The sequence below is a fragment of the Lipotes vexillifer genome, unplaced genomic scaffold (assembly GCF_000442215.2).
Source record: "Lipotes vexillifer unplaced genomic scaffold, Lipotes_vexillifer_v1.1 scaffold194, whole genome shotgun sequence".
Taxonomy (NCBI): domain Eukaryota; kingdom Metazoa; phylum Chordata; class Mammalia; order Artiodactyla; family Lipotidae; genus Lipotes; species Lipotes vexillifer.
The window spans coordinates 1,001,942-1,021,701 of NW_006771758.1; positions in this window are offsets into that span (position 1 = coordinate 1,001,942).

Below are 19,760 nucleotides of genomic sequence, written 5' to 3' on the forward strand. Positions count from 1 at the left end.
AAAAAAAAATCATCCTGGGGCTTCCCTGGTGGTTCAGTGGTTAAGAATCTGCCTGCCAATGCAGGGGACATGGGTTCAAGCCCTGGTCTGGGAAGATCCCACAGGCCGCAGAGCAACTATGCCCATGCACTACAACTACTGAGCCTGCGGTCTAGAGCCCGCAAGCCACAAGTACTGAGCCCGCGTGCCACAACTACTGAAGCCCACGCACCTAGAGCCCGTACTCCACAACAAAAAGCCCGTGCATCGCAACAAAGAGTAGCCCCTGCTCGCTGCAACTAGAGAAAGCCTGCGCGCAGCAACGAAGACCCAACACAGCTAAAAATAAAAATTAATTTTAAAAAAATCATCCAATATTGAATGAACACAAGATAACAGACTCTGTAGAATGTTCAATAAAAGAAATAGTAGCAATAAAAAAGGCAAAAAGTATGGAATAAGGCGTTTAAAAGGATCAATGACTAAAGATACATATAGAAGATGCAGCAATCATAATTGGAGTCTGTGCTAAGTAAAACAAAAACAATGGATCAGAACACATAATGGAAAATATAATTTAAGAAAATTTTATTTTTAAAAAGATGACTTGAATTTGCCCACTGAAAGATGGCACCATGTGCCAGGAAAAAATTCGATACAGGAAGGTAAATAGTGATAGTATCTGGAAAATTCTTGAATTTTAAAGACAAAGAAAGAATCCTCTGGAGTCAATAAAGAAGATTAAGTCATTCATAAGATGAAGGAAAATGATCCCAGATTTTTCCCCTTCAATATTCAGCAGCAAGAGACATTGAGCAATACCAATAAAATATAATTGTATGTTTATATGTATAAAATATAAACCTTACCTCAAAAAGAACTGTAAACAAATATTAAACTCTGGTTAATAATATGCATGCTGAAGTATTTGAGGGACAGGTTATATTGCTGCCTACTAATTTTTAAATGCATCCAAAAATGAGATGGATTGAAGAATGAATAGAGTGATGGATAGATAGGTATGTGATAAAGCAAGTACAGCAAAATATTCATTGTAAAATCCAGACGATGAAAATATGGAATATTTATTGAAAAATCCCTTTGGCTTTTCTCAACATTTGAGAGTTTTGTCAATAAACTATTGAGAAAAATAATGATATAGAAATCTAAAAAACATAAATAAGATAGATATGATTGATACATACCAAACTCTGCCCTCAACCTAGACAAACCACCTTGTTCTCAAGCACCTAAGAACATTCATAAAAACTGATCATTAGTGCCCCCAAACCCTCAATAAATTCTCTACAGATTAGGATCTCTGATCACAATGCAATAAAACTTAAAAGTAATAATGAATCCTAAATCCTAAGACCTCTTCCTCCTGGAGACTTTGAAACTCTCACTGAGGTCTTGAGTCAAACAGGAAATACACACCAACACTGTGGAATTTCAGAAAACACTGCTTATCAAAACATACATAAAAATGCTACTGAAAGAAAACTCCCTAGCCTTTAAATATTGCTATAAATAAAGATAAAGAATGAAATTTTTATGATTTTAAAAGTTATAAATAGAACAGTAAAATAAACCAAAGGAAAGCAGCATAAGGAATTAAGGGGAAAAAAATCAGAAAGTAATAAGTTCTACAACAGAAGAATAGGAAAACTAACGAAAAAATTCAGAAGATTATTTTTTAACTTTGAATTCTGAAATACTTTTTGGTATGCACAAGAATTACAAAATTAGTAGCAGAGATCCCATACACCCCTTATTCAGCTCCCCCAGTGTTAACATATTATAAAACCAGAGTGCAACTATTAAAATCAGGCAATTAAATGAACGCAATACCATTAACTAATCTACAAACTTTATTCATATTTTGTTAGTTTTCCCACAAATATCCTCTTACTGGCCCAGGATTCCACATTGCATTTAGTTGTTTAATCTCCTCTAAACAAAATTCCTATCCTTTCCTTAACCGCATGACCTTGACATTTTTGAATAGTATTTGTCAGTTATTTTCTGCAATGTTCCTCAATTTGGGTTTCTCTGGTGTTTTCTTAGGATTAGTTTGAGGTCTGCACGTTTAGTAAGAATATGTCAGACATACACATATCAAAACATACCTGAGGTCTATATGTGTCATTACTGATGATGTTAACTTTGATCACTTGGTTAAGGAGGGGTGTGCCATGATTCTGTACTGTAAAGCTACTATTTTTTCCCCTTTGTAGTTAAGAAATACCTTGTGGGGAGATACTTTGAGACTGTAAATATCCTGTTCTTCACACTTTCACTGATGAATTTTCGTATCCACTGATGACAGTCCTTGACTACAATTATTGCAGGCTCTGGCTAATAGTGCTTTCTATTTCTATTATCCTTTCTACATTTATAAATAGAATGCTACTATAAGGAACAGCTATGCCTCTCCCCCATTTATTTATTTATTCATTTACTTAAATCAATAGGGACCCAGGGACGATTTATTCTATTCTACAGGTTATAATGCACTCTACCATTAATAATTTTCTTGTCCAAATTGCCTTAATTTTGGAGATTTGGAGTTCTTCATGTTGTGTCCTTTGGAACATGTCCCTGTCATTTAAAAAATATTTCCATATTTCTGCAGCCACAATATTTTCCAGGCTCATCTTACGGTTTCTCTGCCACATCCCTGGAATCCACAATTTCTTAAAGGAACCCTGGATCCTGCCATTTGAGAATCATCTATAGAAACCATAACTTGAGTGCTAGGTGTGCTCATTGCTACTGGGGCGTCTAGCTCCTCTCTGTGGACACAGTTAGGAAGCATATGCATGTATATCAATCCCTGCATACACACACATCTATATTTATTTCTACATCTATGTGTATATATTTAAAATTAAGAGTTCGTTTTGCTATCTCTAATTCTAATCTAACACCAAAGAGCCCATTCTAGTCCTCTCCTTTTCTTTATCTGTAACCTGTTTCTCTGAAAGTAACAAGCTTGCTTTTATTATCTATAATATATGTATTAATTTGTTTAATTCTAGTATATACATAGTTTTGGCATTGCTCACCATAGCCCTATGATACTCAAATTCAGTAGCTAGGGTACAATTTTTGTGTACAGCTATTTTGTCTTTAGTCCTATAGTATATAGTCAAAATACTGTTTCAAATGTTACTTAAGTTAGTTCTTTTCTTCTCTATCTCCTTCAGTGTAGTTATTTTATTAATCTGTAATTAGGTTCAATCAGAATTTTTTAAATTTTGTTTTATTCATTTATTTAAGGCAAATCTATTTATTTATTATTTTTGGCCGCACTGGGTCTTCATTGCTGCTCGCTGGGGCTACTCTTTGTTGCGGTGCGCAGGCTTCTCATTACGGTGGCTTCTCTTGTTGCGGAGCACAGGCTCTAGGTGCACGGGTTTCAGTAGTTGAGGCAAGCGGGCTCAGTAGTTGCAGTGCACGGGCTCTAGAGCGCAGGCTCAGTAGTTGTGGCGCATGGGCTCAGCTGCCCTGCAGCATGTGGGATCTTCCCGGACCAGGGATCAAACCCATGTCACCTGCATTGGCAGGCAGGTTCTTAACCGCTGGCGCCACCAGAGAAGTCCCCATGATTTTTATATTCTATTTTGTATTGCACCCACATCCTGGTGGATATTAATTGTTTTCCAGTATGTGAACTTTGCCATGGTTCTAAGCGTTAGCTCAATGTAAACATATAGATGTGGAGAAGTGTTGCTCACCACTCACTCCTAACCTATTCTTATTCCTTCATTCTTTCCACCCCATTACCACCCTTGTAGGTAGCCAATCTCATTTGTTTCTAGCTTACTTTTCCTGTATTTCTTTTGTTCAAATGAACACATACATGTATATTTTTCATATCCCTTTTTAAATTACTTGAAGAGTATAAATATTTGTTTGACCTTTGACCTATTTTAACAATAAGAGATAAATGACCTAACCTAATCAAGAAAAAAGAAAAGTAATTTTTACAAAAAAACTATAAAACATAAATAGTGACAAAGTAAGATGTAATTTTTGTTCAAATCTATGTCAACAAATTTGAAAATATAGATCAAGTAGATGATATTCTTGGAAAATGTATGTTACCAAAACAGACTCTAGAAGGGATAGAAAATGTAGTGAACGGTCTGATTTCCAAAGAAGACATAGAGAATGTAGTTTGGCTACAACCATTCCCCCTCTCCTCCATATCCACATGTCCAAATGATTTCATAGGGAACTTCTTCCAATCTTACAAAGCAAATAATTCCAATAGTACCTAAAATGAAACAAAAACCTGGGAAAGATTGAGCATGTGCACTTACAGACATGCACGCACATACACAGATAAGAAAACTGTAGACCAATCTTGCTTATGAATACTGATGCAAGATTTTAAAATAAATATCAACAAACATAATCTAACAGCACATAAAAAAAACTCATATGACCAAGTGGGGTTTATTCCAAGAATAAAATGAATTTTCAATATTAAGAAATCTGTTAGGGACTTCCCTGGTGGTCCAGTGGTTGGGACTTCACCTTCCAATGCAGGGCGTGTGGTTTCAGTCCCTGGATGGGGAGCTAACATCCCACGTGCCTCATGGCCAAAAATCCCAAAACGTAAAACAGAAGCAATACTGTAACAAATTAAATTAAGACTTTAAAAATGGTCCACATCAAAAAAAATTTTTTAATTAAAAAAAAGAAATCTGTTAATATGATCTATCATGTTAATGTAGATCTAAGCACAAAAATGTGATGATAATCTCCATAGATGCTAAAAATGCATTCAAAAAATTCCATTATTCTTAAGAAAAACAGCTGATAAAATAGGAACTAACTATATTTTACCTCAAACCAATGATCACTGGAAAACACTAGAACTGTTTTTCCTCAACAAAGGTTCTACTGGAATAATAATTCTTCCTTATTTTTTTGTACATGTAATGTAACCTCAGTAAAGATAAAAGATTTGTGGGGACAGTCTGAAATTAGACCTTACTTGATCTTCCTATATATAGAAAAGTAAATGATAGCCAGGAAAACTTAAAGGGGTGGGGGGCAATGGGAGGAATCTTTCAAGAGCAATGAGAGGAATCTATCCTTATCAAATATTGAAATATAAACACTCAATATTTATGACAGAATATTATTTAAGTGTTGAAAGGAGAAAACCACCAACCTAGAATTCTGTATCCATCAAAATCATCCTTCAACAGTGAAGAAATAAAAACTTGCTCAAACAAATATTGAGAGAATCTGTCACCATTAGACATGCTTTGCAAGAAGGTTAAAAGAAGTTCTTCAGATAGAAAAATACAATATGAAACACTGACCTACATAAAGAAAGGAGGATTAGAGAAGAAATAAAGGTGAAATAAAATCTTATTTTTCCTATTCATCTAACAGGTAACAGTTTGTTCAAAACAGTAATGCCAATAACATGTTGGATGATTACAGTTTATGGATAAATAAAGTGAGTGACAGTAATGTTATAAGATGTAAAAGGGAGGAATAGGGAATACTGTGTTATAAGGTAACCACATTACCCATGAAGCAGTATAGTTAATTTTTATGTATGTAATACATATAAATGTATATGTGTCCATGGTATAGTGTTCATATACATAAACTGTATATTTCAAACTCTAGGGAAACTAAAAGAATTTTAAAAGCAAGTACAATGGATACTAAGAGAGGAAAAAAATGGGATGAAAGAAAATGGGATCATAGAAAATGCTCACTGAAAACCATTGGAGGCAGAAAAGAAGTGAAAGACAGAAAAGTGATACAAAGAACAAGGGCAATGACTATAAACCAGTTACATGTATAGTAGATATTAATCCTACTATATCAGTAATCACTTTAAGTGTGAACGGCCTAAATGCACTAAATGAAAGACAGAGACTGTTGGAGTAGATTAAAACAAAACAAAACAAGACCTAATTATCTTGTTTCTTGTCTATGAGAAAACCACTTGAAACATAAAAGACATAGATAAAGAGTAAAGGGATGGAGAAAGACAAACCATGATAACAAAAATCAAAGGAAAGCTAGAGTAGCTCTATTAATTTCAGACAAAGTAGACTTCAGAGCAAGGAATATTATCACAGATAAAAGAGGTATTAAATAATGATAAAGGGGTCAATACTCCAAGAGGACATAATAATCCCTAATGTGTATGTGCCTAATAACAGAGTGTCAAAATGTGTGAAGTGAAAACTGATAGAACTGCAAAGAGAAATAGACATATCCACTTTTGTATTTAGAGACTTCAACACTCCTCTCAGTAACTGACAGATCCAGCAGGCAGAATATCTATGCGAGTACAGTTGAACTGAACAGGACCATCAGTCAAGTGGATCTAATTGACATTTATAGACTACTTCACCCAACAACAGCAGAATACACATTCTTCTCAACCTTGCATGCAACATTCACTAAGACAGACCACACTATGGGCCATAAAACACACCTTAACAAATTTAAAAGAATATAAATCAAACAGAGTATGCTCTCAGACCACAATGGAATTAAATTAGAAATCAATAACAGAAAGATACTGGAAAAACATTAAATATTTGGAGATTAAACAACACACTTCTAAATAACATGTGGATCAAAGAACAAGTATCAAAAGATATTTTAAAACATTTGGAACTAAATGAAAATGAAAATACAAAATTTGTCGATGTAGTGAAAGCAATATTTAGAGGGAAATGTATTACACCGAATGCATGTATTAGAAATGAAAAAAAATCTATAATCAATAATCTAAACTTGCATCTTAGGAAATGACAAAAAGAAGAGCAAATTAAATTCAAAGTGAACAGAAAAATTAATAAAAATCAGAGCAGAAATCAATAAAATTGAAAACAATAAAATCAAAAAAATTTTTAAGTCAGTAAGATTCAAAAAACTCTAGCCAGGCAAACTGAGGGAAAAAAAGGAAAACACAAATTACTAATATCAGAAATGAAAGCTGGACCAGCACTATTGACCCCATGGACATTAAAACAACAATAAAGGGGTATTTTGTAATTATGCACTGATAAATTTGATAACTGAGATGAAATGGACAAATTACTTGAAGGTCACAATTTATAAAAACTCATAAAAGATGAAATCAGTAATCTGAAGTATCTATATGTATAAATAAATTGAACCAATAATTAATAACCTTCCAAAACAGAAAGCATTAGGCCATTCACAATAAAAAACAACTCTCAGCAAGCTAGGAATAGAGTGAAACTTCTCCATCTTAATAGAGGACATCTACAACAAACCTACAGTTAACATAATATATAATGTGAGTTTCTACATACTTTCCCCTAAGATGGGAACAAGGTAATAATGCCCCCTCTCACTACTGCTTTTCAACATGCTACTGGAAGTCCTAGCTAATGCAATAAGACAAGAAAAGGAAATAAAAGTTTTTCAGATTGGGAAGGAAGATATAAAACTGTCTTTGTTCACAGATGACATGATTGTTTACGTAGAAAATTCCAAAAAATCAACAGAAAAACTCCTGGAACTAATAAGTAATTACAACAAGGTTGCAGGACACAAAGTTAATGTACAAAAGTCAATAACTTTCTCATGTGCCAGCAATGAACAATTGAAATGTAAAATTTAAAACATAGCACCATTTACATTAGCCCTCCATTAATATTAAATACTTAGGTATAAATATAACAAAATATGTATAAGAAGTATGTAAGGAAAATTCCAAAACTCTGATGAAAGAAATCAAATATCTAAATAAATGGAGAAACAGTCCATGTTCATGTATAGAAAGACTCAATATTGTTAAGATGTCACATCTTCTCAAATTGATCTAAAGATTCAATGAAATCCCAATAAAATCCTAGCAAGTTACTTTGTGGATATCAACAAGATGATTCTAAAGTTTATATAAAAAGGCAAAAAGACCCAGAATAGCCAACCCAACAGTGAAGAAGAAGAAAGTCAGAGGACTGATGCTACTCAAATTTAAGACTTAACTATAAAGCTACAGTAATTAAAACAGTATGGGATTAACAAAATAACAGAATTATAGATTATGGAACAGAATAGAGAGCCAAGAAATAACCTCACACAAGTATAGTCAACTGATCTTCGACAAAGGAGCAAAGGCACTTCAATGATGAAAGGACATTCTTTGAAATAACTAGACATCCACATACAAAGAAATGAATCTAAACTCAGACCTTACAGCTGTTCACAAAAAATTAACTCAAAATGGACCATAAATCTAAATGTAAAATGCAAAACTATAACACTTCTAGGTGAAAACATAGGAGAAAATCTAGGTGACATTGGGTTTGGTGAGGAGTTTTTAGATACAACACTGAAAGCACAATCTATGAAAGACAAAAAAATGATGTTGTACTTTATTAAAATTTAAAACTTCTGCTCTGCAAAAGACATTTATTATAATGAAAAGGCAAGTCACAGACTGAGAAAAAAATATTTCAAAACATATCTGTAAAGAAAACAACCAAATTTAAAAACAAGTAAAAGATCTGAAGAGACACCTAACCAAAGAAGTTATAGAGATGGCACATAAGAATATGAAAAGATACTCAACATCATATGTCATTAGGGAACTGCAAATTAAAACAACCAATTACCACTATACATCTATTAGAATGGCTAATATTCAAAACTGACAACACCAAAAGCTGACAAGGAATTCTCATTCACTGCTGGTGGGGATGGAAAATGGAACAGCCACTTTGAAAAACCGTTTAGCAATCTCTTATAAATGTAAACAAGTCTTACATATGATCCAGCAATTGCATTCCTTGGTATAAAATTTAGTCCACACAAAAACTTACACAGGGGCTTCCCTGGTGGTGCAGTGGTTGAGAGTCCGCCTGCCGATGCAGGGGACATGGGTTTGTGACCCGGTCCGGGAAGATCCCACATGCTGCAGAGCGGCTGGGCCCGTGAGCCATGGCCGCTGAACCTGCGCGTCCAGAGCCTGTGCTCCGCAACGGGAGAGGCCACAGCAGTGAGAGGCCCGTGTAACACAGAAAAAAAAAAAAAAAACGTACACAGAAATGTTTATAGCGATATTAATCATAGTTGCCAAAAGCTGGAAGCAACCAAGATGTCCATCAATAAGTGAATAAACTGTGGTACATCCATAGGAATTATTCAGTGATTAAGGAAAAAAAGAGCTATCAAGCCATTGAAAAAACATGGAAGAATGCAATATGCATGTTGTTTCATAAAAGAAGCCAGTCTGAAAAGGCTACATACTGTATGAGTCCAACTATATGACATTCTAGAAAAGGTAAAACCATAGAGGTGGTAAAATAAATGATCAGTAGTTGCCAGGGAGGGAGGGACAACTAGGTGGAACACAGGGGATTTTTAGGACAATTAAACTATTCTGTGTTATACTAGAAGGATGAATATATGACCTCATGCATTTTTCAATACTCAGACCTGTAAGACACAAAGAGTGAACCCTAATGTAAACTATGGACTTTTGTTAATAATAACATATCAATATTGGTTCATCAATTGTAACAAATGTGCCATACTAATAATGCAAGATGCTAAGAACATGGAAAACTGGGGGGAGGACACAAGGTGGTATATGGAAACTCTCTCTGTTCTCTGTATCTCAGTAGTTTCTACCCAAATTTTCTGTAAACCTAAAATTGTCCTAAAAAAAGTACTAATTAATTTTTTAAAAAATAACAAGAAAGCTTTCTGTGTATTATATATAAAAACCTATCAGATGCATGGGTAAGAGGAAACAGCACGAGCAAAAGAGTACATAAAATATGTTGCCTTTTATGTAAAAATGGGGGGAGAAATAAGAAAATATATTCATTATTTGCTTCTTTATGCATTAAAACATTTGGAGGAAAACCAAAGAAACTAATAGCTGTGTTTACCTGTGGGGCTGGCAGTTGAACTGGCTGGATGAGGGATTATAATAGGAGAGTAAATATGTGGATCTGTCATGTGATTGCAGCACTATTTTATTTTTTTAATTATATTTTAAAAAACCCAATACCTCAGAAGGTTTATCCAAGCTCTAGAGGAAACCTGAACTTGACCGTCCTAGAAGTAATATTTTCATTTAATACTCTGAATAACCCGAGTTTCTATAGAAACTCTTTCATGTGTGCACAGCCTGTTCAAAGAAACTACAGAGATATTCATCACAACATCATTTATAATAGCCAAAATTTGGGGAGCATCTAAATATGGATCAACAAGAGGAACTGCTTAAGAACACTGTAATATAGACCTACTAGGAATCGCAAAGCATCAGTTAAAAAGAATAAAGTAGACTTGGATGCATTGATGTGGAAGATACCCATGATGTATTGTTAAGGCAAAAAATAAAGTTGCAGAAAAATGTGGACAGAAACTGTTAAAGTATAATATAATTTTGTTTGTAAATGCAATAAAGAAAGATCTGGAAGGATAAGCAACAAACTGAAAACAGTGCTTACCTCGGGGGAAGTATGTGGGATTTTAAGGGTAGGAGGGGAGACGTTTACTTTTTACTCTACTTCTATTGTTTGACTTTTTTCGTCTGCAACTATGATGTATTGCTTTTTATGAATAAAAATATAAAGATTTTTTTTAAAAAAACCTAGTGGAGTGTTCATGTCCAGAAGCGGCAGCCATCTCAGGGGGCTGTTTGTCATTACCTCTGTTCATTTTTTTCATACCAGGAAGGGCTAAAGGAACCTCAGTGTTCTCTCCACAGCATTGTTAACCAGGGCACTGAATCTAACTTGCCATTCCCTGTAATTGGATCCTTCCAGTAAAGCTGCCTCAATAAAATGTCCCAACCGCCACAGTCAAGGGTTTAGGAGGCACATAGGACCCTGGTGGCAGCTTTGGGGGTGGGAATGGGGGCCTGGGTCTGAAATGCTGTAGGAGGCATGCATTAATGTCCCAGCCAACTTAACTAGCAGCAGAGGAGCACATCTGCATTTTCCATGCAGGCTTAGGGAGACTTGTTTGCAAGGCTCGGGATCCCTGGTGTGCTGTTTTCTGAGGCTTCAGTTGCAGCACAATTGCAAGAGTATTAATGCAATGAGACTTTTGTATAACTACATTAGGAAAGGGGAAAATTAACTCAGTGGTTTCTCCAGCAGGCATTCACAACTGCTAATAATGAATCTCAAGAAGGAAGTGATTGTTGATAATTATCCCCTAAATCCCACCTTGTGCGATACCTAAAATGATAAGCAGAGAAAGGCCTACAACTTCCTGTTTGCTTGGTCTGGAAGTGTGATACATGTTCCATTCAGATGATCTTTCGGTTTATTGTTTCAGCTCTCAGGGGCCCTGAATTCCCTTATGATCTAGGAAACAAGCTCTCTACCTTGGTCATTTTTGTTTTAAGGTTTCAAAGCCCAAGAGCTGAATCCAGATGTAGCCTTTTAAGTCATGCCAGCTTGGAGTCACAGATTGTTTGTGCTTAATGCTTGTCTGTCTCACTTCCCCTGTTCACACAAAAGGAATGGAGGTCTTCAAGGATGAAATTACACAGAGGTGTCAGGCACAGAATTGAGATATAACTCAGGCCTCTGGAATTTTATTCCAGATTTCTGGAGTAATGTGCTCTTTTATTCATAACTTCATTCATTTCTTCATTTAACAAAACACTTATTGAACACCTATTATACACAAAAGAAAGATAGCATTATAGTTTAAAATGCCAACTTTTGAACCAAATTGAGTAGGTTTTCATCTCAGCTCCAATACTTTTTAGCTGTGTGACATTTATAACATCATATAACCTCTCTGTATCTCTGCTTCCCTATATTTAAATGGGAATACTGGTGGAACCTACCTCATAAGGTTGCTGAGAGGACAAAAGGATTTAATACATGTAAGGAGCTTAAAACAGTCCATAGTATGAAAATGGTAGCTACTGTTGTTATTTTTATTGTTATTACCATTCTTATCATTATGTACCAAGCATTGTGCTGTGGGCTTGGAACACAATCCACAACGATGAGGAAAAAAAAAAAAAAACCTATCAGGGGCCTGGTTTCACAAAATTTACAGACTAGTGGGAGCCTAAACATTAATCGAATATAAGGAAACACACACAAAAAATGTGAGATTGCCATTGTGACTGGTGCTTCAAATGAGATGTGTGTGATGCCTTGAGGAGGGGGCGTTGAGGAGGAAAATGAGGCAAGAACGGGGATTTAACCTAGTCAGGATGATCAGACAAGGCCTATCTGGGGAAGTGATAGATTTCTGAAGTATAAAGAAAAAAATAACCAGGTCAAATGGGAAAGGAAGGGTTTTTAGAGTGAAGAAAAAGAATGTTCAAATGCCCTGTGGTAGCTGGGGCACTGTACCTACATGGAACTACAGAAATGTATGTGTGGTTGGGGCATGGATATCAAAGGCAGAGCAAGATGAGGTTGAATCCTGGTAAGCGACACATCTTCGGGGGCCTTGCAGGCACTTTGCGGGTTCATCATTATCCTAGTTGCACAGGAAGCCACTGAAGAGTTTTAAGCGGGGGAGTGCCATGATCAGATTTCCATTTTGAAAAAATCACTCTGGCTGCTAAATGAAGAACGGATTAAAGGAATGATCCTTCTTGAGTATCCAATGTCTCTCCCTGTTGACAGTCATTTCATTGCAAATAAATGGAAGGCATGCATCCCAGAGAAGAAGTCAGTGATCTTCACGAGAGCTGAAACCGGAGAGAGGTGTAGAGAGGTTGGAAAGTAGGGCAGGAGAATGCCAAATTAGCCCGCTTGCCAACTTAGAGAATTGCACACCCAGACCTCCTTCTCTAAATGGTCACCGTATCAAACAGCAACAGGAGTACTTTGCTGAAAGCAGTGGAAGCTGGTTCTGAACACCTACAGCAAAGGGGATTTGTTAGAAGATGTAGAGGTATCTCAGGATTAAAGAGAAAATTGCAAAACCTTAAAATGAACAGGGTCCAGGCAACTCAAAGCATCTTGGTAGAAGAGCCAATGGAGAAGTAATCCCCAACTCTCCTTCACCAAAAAGAAATTGGAAGAGATGCTTAACAGCCAAAAAACAACAGACACTAGAGTACTGGCTCATGGAAGCATCTTCGTGGAAGTATCTTCACCTCCCCACAGCTAATCACATCTTCTTCCCTCCAAAGTTTCCACCATTTATCCCCTCAAACCTGTTTTAACCATCTTTTCAGATTCCATGCTATCTGATCCATCTTCCTAACTGGCACCAGGTAAGAATACCTCCATACTTCACCTCCAGCCATGGGCTCCCACTTCCTCTCCAAATTTCCATTATGCTGGCTGCTTACTGATGTTAAGCACCCTTCTCTATCTTGGATTTTTAAAGACAGTAATCTACCTGCTGGTTACTTTCAGGGATATGTGGTGGGGTAAGACGAAGAGCATCAGGTTTGCATATAGAGAAAGAAATTCTGGCTTCTGCTCACTAGGTAATCTTAAATAAGTCACTTTCTCTCTACAAGCCTCAGGGTTCTCATCCATGAAATGGGGGCAGCAACAGCAACTACCTCACAGATTATAGGAATATCAAAACAAGTAGTGAATGTGAAAATACTTTTAAACCAGTGGTTCTCAACCCTGGCTGGGCTTCAAAATCTCCAGTCGTTTGTTTCTTGAAAGACAGATGTGTTTCCCAGACCTGCTGAATCGCCATATTCAGGGTTCAATCCCAGGTAGCTATATTCCTAAGAAGTTTCAAATGTAACTTAAGTATGCAGCCAGGGTTGAAAACCACTCTGAATATACTTTAGGACATGCACACTCCTGCCCAGCAACAGTGACAATTCTGTAGTCTGGCTACCATGCTCTATACTTTCTCCCTACTTTTATTCCTAGGCCTCTCCAAATCACCCTCTACTGAGACTGCCCAAGGAGTCTTCAATCAATGAAATACTCCCAAGGGCCTCTCATTGCTCTTGAACATGAATGAAGGCCCTTCACAATCTGCTCTGTTGACATGTTCAGTTTCTGTCGTCTCCTTTGCACCTCCTGTGCAGAATGTTTTGCTCAAGAATCTTTGGCTGGCTTTTTAACATTCAGGCCACGGGGAGACCTTCCAGGCCATCCAATCTCAATTACTCCCTCTCCACCTGTCATCCTCCATTGCAGCACTTGATTTGTATTCTTCAAGTCACTTATCACTCTCTGAAATTATTCATTTATTTGTTTTCCTAATTTACCCATCTTCCCTGGCTAGACTGTAAGCTCTGTAAGAGAAGGATATTGCAAGTCTAGGCAACTGCTTTATCCCCAGAGGTAAAAGACTGCCTGGTACCTAGTTAGGTACTTAGTAAATTAAGTCAGCAAATGAATAAATAAATGTACATTTCATCATCTAAGGCAAAGGAGACTCACATTTTGCCATTCCCCCAATACTTTAGCCAAGCTGTGAAATGACCAGAGTTTTTGCTTTTATTCGCCTCCCAAATGCTGAATTGCAATTCCCAAAATTCACAGCCAAGTAGTATCAGATGACCATAGACTCAAAAAGGTATCATAAATTGCTTAATATGTTTTCTTCTGGGGCTTAGGCAATGAACTTGATATTTACTGTTTGGCAAAGCCTTTCTGTTTTTCTTTGTTGGTAGGTGTAAGCTGATTTTTGCAGCCAAAAACACCTCGTTCTGGCTGGCTTCCCATTTTCCCCCCTTTTACTAGCATACCCTGGAGTAGTATAACCAAGCAGAGGTGAGTTATGTGCAGGGAAATGAAACTTAATGAATAGAAAATCCATGGAATTCATTTGATGTTAGCACATTAACACTCTCTTTGCCAAGTATTCCAAATTTCAGCTTTCTCCCACAAAAAATCAAAATAGTGGAGGAAGGGTATCTCTCTCAAAGACCTTGGAATAACATAAGCTATTCTGTACATTTTTTTAAAATGAAATGTGCTCAAAAGCAGTCAATTATCATCAACAATCACCAGAACCGAATGTCAACAAGCCCCACTGGTTTAATATATTGGTCAGGAGCTTGGGCCATGATGTCAATCAAACTTGGTGTTGTGGCTTACTGGCCGTGAGTCTGGGGCAAGAGCTTAGAAAGTCTAAGTCTCAGATTTCTTATCTATAAAATAAGGGCAATAATAGCACCTACATCATATCGTTAACTATTGTTAGGATGAAATGAGAAAGATATATGCTAGACGCCTAGCCAGCACAGAGTGACAGTCTATGCATGTTCCCTGAAAACTAAATTAATTGAATAAATGACATTCCACCCTCCCCACTTTGTAGTCTTTATTTCCCACAAAGCCCTTCCCTGCTATGGTCATCTTCAAGAACAGTGAATAATGCAATCGATTTGGACAGAAAGATAGGTGTGGTTGTTATCCAGCTTTCCTAAGCCTATTCTCCTGAAAAACAAACAGTTCTGTTTTAGAAAGGCCCTAATGTACTGCAGATAACAGTCTCTCGCTCTCTTTAATCAAAGAGAGATAATAATGTATCCTGTAGGTTGCTTGTGGAGTCCTAATATTCTTGAGAGTCTGGTCCTCTGCCAGGTCCTGGACATATTACATTAAATAAGACATAAACCTTGCCTCCACAGGTCACACAGGCTCGCTTCAAGTCTCAACTCGGCTACTCACTAGTGAAAACACTGGCAAATTACGCACCTTACCAAGCCTCAGCCTTCTCCTTTATAAAATGTAGAAAGTGACATCTGGCATCCCAGTGCTAAAATAGGTCTTAAATAAGATAAAATTCCTCTAATGGTTGGAAACCAACTCTAGCTAACTTAAGTGGAAAGGTCGTCACTTAAGTGGAAGTTGACAGGTGACTCAAAGTATTAGCCCCAAAATTCAAAAAACCAGGAAAACAAGCCATAGCCAAGGGATCCACAGCTGGCCACAAGAGAAACACCTGGGAAGAACACATCCACTGCTAGATACCAGTGCCATCACCACCGAAAGCTGCTTCCACTGCCACAAGGTGCCACCACCATGAATAATTCCCTCCAAGTTCACATCGCAGCTCACAACCCAAAGAGCCAGGCAGGAACATTCAGTTGGCTGAGCGTACATCATCAGCCCACTCTCTAGCTGCCAGGAGTTGGTAAGAGGAGAATACAGATCCTATGAGCTTCCTATGTGGAAGTGGAAGGCAGAGTACTACCTTCCTCCAGGAGTTATACAGGAGGGATCCCCATGGAGAAGGTGTTTGGTGCTGAGCATTTCCCCAAATAGCGAATAGCCCCTGAAGCCTATGAGAGTACTTCGCACACAGTTGACAGTTGTATCTTGGTGAATCATGCTGACTGGACAAAGTTCAACTGCCTTTGAGTGGGCTTGATTAAGCTGTCACTGTTTGCAGATGACATGATACTATACATAGAGAATCCTAAAGAGGCTACCAGAAAACTCCTAGAGCTAATCAATGAATTTGGTAAAGTAGCAGGATACAAAATTAATGCACAGAAATCTCTGGCATTCCTATACACTAAGGATGAAAAATCTGAAAGTGAAATTAAGAGAACACTCCCATTTACCACTGCAACAAAAAGAATAAAATATCTAGGAATAAACCTACCTAAGGAGACAAGAGATCTGTATGCAGAAAATTATAAGACACTGATGAAAGAAATTAAAGATGATACAAACAGATGGAGAGATATACCATGTTCTTGGATTGGAAGAATCAACATTGTGAAAATGACTCTACTACCCAAAGCAATCTATAGATTCAATGCAATCCCTATCAAACTACCACTGGCATTTTTCACAGAACTAGAACAAAAAATTTCACAATTTGTATGGAAACACAAAAGACCCCGAATAGCCAAAGCAATCTTGAGAACAAAAAATGGAGCTGGAGGAATCAGGCTGCCTGACTTCAGACTATACTACAAAGCTACAGTAATCAAGACAGTATGGTACTGGCACAAAAACAGAAAGATAGATCAATGGAATAGGATAGAAAGCCCAGAGATAAACCCATGCACATATGGTCACCTTATCTTTGATAAAGGTGGCAGGAATATACAGTGGAGAAAGGACAGCCTCTTCAATAAGTGGTGCTGGGAAATAAAACTGGACAGGTAGATGTAAAAATATGAAATTAGAACACTCCCTAAAACCACAAAAATAAATTCAAAATGGATTAAAGACCTAAATGTAAGGCCAGAGACTATCAAACTCTTAGAGGAAAACATAGACAGAACACTCTATGACATAAATCACAGCAAGATCCTTTTTGACCCACCTCCTAGAGAAATGGAAATAAAAACAAAAATAAACAAATGGGACCTAATGAAACTTCAAAGCTTTTGCACAGCAAAGGAAACCATAAACAAGACCAAAAGACAGCCCTCAGAATGGGAGAAAATATTTGCAAATGAAGCAACTGACAAAGGATTAATCTCCAAGATTTACAAGCAGCTCATACAGTTCAATAACAAAAAAACAAACAACCCAATCCAAAAATGGGCCGAAGACCTTAAAAGACATTTCTCCAAAGAAGATATACAGATTGCCAACAAACACATGAAAGAATGCTCAACATCATTAATCATTAGAGAAATGCAAATCAAAACTACAATGAGATATCATCTCACACCAGTCAGAATGGCCATCATCAAAAAATCTGGAAACAAATGCTGGAGAGGGTGTGGAGAAAAGGGAACCCTCTTGCACTGTTGGTGGGAATGTAAATTGATACAGCCACTATGGAGAACAGTATGGAAGTTCCTTAAAAAACTACAAATAGAGCTACCATATGACCCAGCAATCCCGTTACTGGGCATATACCCTGAGAAAACCATAATTCAAAAAGAGTCAGGTACCACAATGTTCACTGCAGCTCTATTTACAATAGCCAGGACATGGAAGCAACCTAAGTGTCCATCATCGGATGAATGGATAAAGAAGATGTGGCACATATATACAATGGAATATTAGCCATAAAAAGAAACGAAATTGAGATATTTGTAGTGAGGTGGATGGACCTAGAGTCTGTCATACAGAGTGAAGTCAGTCAGAAAGAGAAAAACAAATACCATATGCTAACACATATATATGGAATCTAAGAGAAAAGAAAAAAGAAAGGTCATGAAGAACCTAGGGGTAAGACGAGAATAAAGACACAGACCTCCTAGAGAATGGACTTGAGGATATGGGGAGGGGGAAGGGTAAGCTGTGACAAAGTGAGAGAGTGGCATGGACCTATATACACTACCAAACATAAAATAGATAGCTAGTGGGAAGCAGCTGCATAGCACAGGGAGATCAGCTCGGTGGTTTGTGACCACCTAGAGGGGTGGGATAGGGAGGGTGGGAGGGAGAGAGGGAGAAGGAAGAGGAAAGAGATATGGGAACATATGTATAACTGATTCACTTTGTTATACAGCAGAAACTAACACACCATTGTAAAGCAATTATACTCCAATAAAGATGTTAAAAAAAAAAAAAAAAGACTACAGACCTAAGGAGCACGTTCATAGTGTCTTAAAAGAAAGAAGGATGAATTATCCATATGTGAAAGTGATTTACTGTAAAAGCCTCTGGGCATTTCCAAGAAAAATTCCAATAGTTTCATGCTGTTAGGACAAGGCATTTGTGTAACCTCCACACGGGGAAATGGCTTATTGATTTATTCACTAATATCAACCTGTCATCTCGTTACTATTGACCAGTACTGGATGGCCAACGGCATGTTATCTGGGAGCTGGTTCCTCCAAGATCAGCCCTGACCTGCATATCCCCCTACCCAGCACCAGATACTTTCTGAAGGCCCTAGAAAATTCTCTAGCCAATGGTTTCTTCCCCTATTTCCTCTTCTGCCTCAGGAAAAAATAACTAAACTACGTGTATGAATTAAGGGAGAAAGGTATCTAAACTACTACTGGGAACTGTCTTAAAGGCACTCTTCCCTCAGTATATATATTTGTTATGTAGTGCTGCAAAATTTTGGAGCAGAGGACAGGAGAGAGGAGAAACAATAGCTAACCCTGGAGCCTGAAGTCTTGCTTGGAGTCTCTCTCTACCTTGACATCCTGACAAAAGCATGATTTCTCCCCAAGATCTCAATCCTCCCACCTACCCCTGTATCCCTTTATAATAAGCAGTCTAGAGTGCTGTCATTTAATACACATACACAGGGCTCCCCAGAGCTTGGAAACTCTCTTGCAACTGTCTCCTTGATAGGCATCTAAGAAACAAATGAGGAGAAATGATATCTAAAGGTTCCATTAACATTGTTAGATTAGAAACGTTGACAATAAGTCGATTCTTTCTGACATGACTGTCCTGCCATGACTCCTCCTAACGTAAGATAAGATATGGATGGCCTTTGATTTTTTTGACACATGTCCAGTATATGAAAGGGGTGGGAACAGGTATAAGAAAACAGGTTGTTTCAGTGACACATTAATAGGACCCCTGGTTGGGAGATTAATGATAATGCTACCTTACACTTGAGTGTTCTGACAGCTCACCTGGGAATGAAAGCTGGAATTCCTACAAGAGGGGCTAGAAAACCCAGGGGCCTCCACCTAACATCCAGATGGAGTTCTCTCATTTGCCTGTAATCCTAGAAAATCACAGGGAGGAGAGGAATTGTTCACGATCTGGAATGTCACTTTTCATCTGCCTCTGGCTGGGCTGTGGGTGGGAATAATTGGATGGGCCTGTTTCTGGCCTGTCAAAAAGTGGATTTGCTGGGATTGAAATCAGGCTTCTGGAATAGGGAAAGCTGACCCACTGGAAGGCAATAGAACAGAGAATCAGGAAAGAGTGGTCGAAAGATCAGCTCTTTCA